The 2,500-nt window shown below is 47.2% G+C and overlaps 1 protein-coding gene across 3 annotated transcripts in view; it reads left to right on the plus strand.

The window, feature by feature from the left end:
* LOC121571090 (cGMP-specific 3',5'-cyclic phosphodiesterase-like) overlaps nt 1-2,500 on the plus strand; it is a 122,647-nt gene that overhangs the window by 93,844 nt on the left and 26,303 nt on the right. The gene's annotated exons all lie outside the window — the stretch shown is intronic.

Here is a 2,500-nt window from a genome sequence, read left to right on the forward strand (position 1 = left end):
GACCAAAGAGCTGTCAAAGGACACCAGAAACAAAATTGTAGACCTGCACCAGGCTGGGAAGACTGAATCTGCAATAGGTAAGCAGCTTGGTTTGAAGAAATCAACTGTGGGAGCAATTATTAGGAAATGGAAGACATACAAGACCACTGATAATCTCCCTCGATCTGGGGCTCCACGCAAAATCTCACCCCGTGGGGTCAAAATGATCACAAGAATGGTGAGCAAAAATCCCAGAACCACACGGGGGGACCTAGTGAATGACCTGCAGAGAGCTGGGACCAAAGTAACAAAGCCTACCATCAGTAACACACTACGCGCCAGGGACTCAAATCCTGCAGTGCAAGACGTGTCCCCCTGCTTAAGCCAGTACATGTCCAGGCCTGTCTGAAGTGCATTTGGATGATCCAGAAGAGGATTGGGAGAATGTCATATGGTCAGATGAAACCAAAATATAACTTTTTGGTAAAAACTCAACTCGTCATGTTTGGAGGACAAAGAATGCTGAGTTGCATCCAAAGAACACCATACCTACTGTGAAGCATGGGGGTGGAAACATCATGCTTTGGGGCTGTTTTTCTGCAAAGGGACCAGGACGACTGATCCGTGTAAAGGAAAGAATGAATGGGGCCATGTATCGTGAGATTTTGAGTGAAAACCTCCTTCCATCAGCAAGGGCATTGAAGATGAAACGTGGCTGAGTCTTTCAGCATGACAATGATCCCAAACACACCGCCCGGGCAACGAAGGAGTGGCTTCGTAATAAGCATTTCAAGGTCCTGGAGTGGCCTAGCCAGTCTCCAGATCTCAACCCCATAGAACATCTTTGGAGGGAGTTGAAAGTCCGTGTTGCCCAGCGACAGCCTCAAAACATCACTGCTCTAGAGGAGATCTGCATGGAGGAATGGGCCAAAATACCAGAAACAGTGTGTGAAAACCTTGTGAAGACTTACAGAAAACGTTTGACCTGTGTCATTGCCAACAAAGGGTATATAACAAAGTATTGAGAAACTTTTGTTATTGACCAAATACTTATTTTCCACCATCATTTGCCAATAAATTCATTAAAAATCCTACAATGTGATTTTCTGGATTATTTTTTCTCATTTTGTCTGTCATAGTTGACGTGTACCTATGATGAAAATTACAGGCCTCTCTCATCTTTTTAAGTGGGAGAACTTGCACAATTGGTGGCTGACTAAATACTTTTTTTCCCCACTGTATTTTTACAAGAGAAACTGTTACGTTTATAACTATACTGAACAAAAATATCAATGCAACATGTAAAGTGTTGGTCCCATGTTAGATGAGCTGAAATAAAATATCCACACTGCCCTTTCCCACCTGGACAAAAGGAAGACCTACGTGAGAATGCTGTTCATTGACTACAGCTCAGCGTTCAACAGCATAGTGCCCTCCAAGCTAAGCTAAAGACCCTGGGAATGAACACCTCCCTTTGCAACTGGATCCTGGACTTCCTGACGGGCCGCCACAGGTGTTGAGGGTAAGCAACAATACATCCGCCACGCTGACCCTCAACACGGGGAACAGAGCTGCATGCTTAGTTCCATCCTGTCCTCCCTGCACGACTCCAGTACCATCATTAAGTTTGCCAACGACACGACGGTGGTAGGCCTGATCCCTGACGATGATGAGACAGCCTACAGGGAGGAGGTCAGAGACCTGGCAGTGTGGTGCCAGTACAACAACCTCTTCCTCAACGTCAGCAAGACAAAGGAGCTGATCGTGGACTACAGGAAACGGAGTGCTGACCACGTCCCCATTCACATCGACGAGGCTGTAGTGGAGCAGGTCGAGAGCTTCAAATTCCTTGGTGTCCACATCACTAAGGACCTATCATGGTCCAAAACACACCAACACAGTTGTGAAGAGGGTACAACAACACCTCTTCCCCCTCAGGAGGCTGAAAAGATTTGGCATGGGCCCTCAGATCCATAAAAAGTTATACAGCTGCACCATTGACAGCATCTTTACTGGCTGCATCACCACGTGATATGGCAACTGCTTGGCATTCGACCGTAAGGCGCTACAGAGGGCAGTGTGTACGGCCCAGTACATCACTGGGGCCAAGCTTCCTGCCATCTCGGACCTATATACCAGGCGGTGTCAGTGGAAGGCCCTAAAAATTGTCAAAGACTCCCAAGTCATAGACCAGGGTTCTTCAATTCCGGTCCTGGAGGGCCGAAACACTTCTGTTTTTTATTTCTACCTGGTAGTTAATTGCACTCACCTGGTGTCCCAGGTCTGAATTAGCCCCTGATTAGAAGGAGAGGATGAAAAACAGAGGTGTCTCGGCCCTCCAGGACCGGAATTGAAGAACCCTGTCATAGACTGTTCTCTCTGCTACCGCACGGCAAACGGTACCGGAGCGCCAAGTCTGGGACCAAAAGGCTCCTGAACAGCTTCTACCCCCAAGCCATGTGACTGCTGAACAGTTAATCAAATGGTTACCCGGACTATTTGCATTGACCCCCTTTTTATT

This window comes from Coregonus clupeaformis, chromosome 8 (genome assembly GCF_020615455.1).
Source record: "Coregonus clupeaformis isolate EN_2021a chromosome 8, ASM2061545v1, whole genome shotgun sequence".
NCBI lineage: Eukaryota > Metazoa > Chordata > Actinopteri > Salmoniformes > Salmonidae > Coregonus > Coregonus clupeaformis.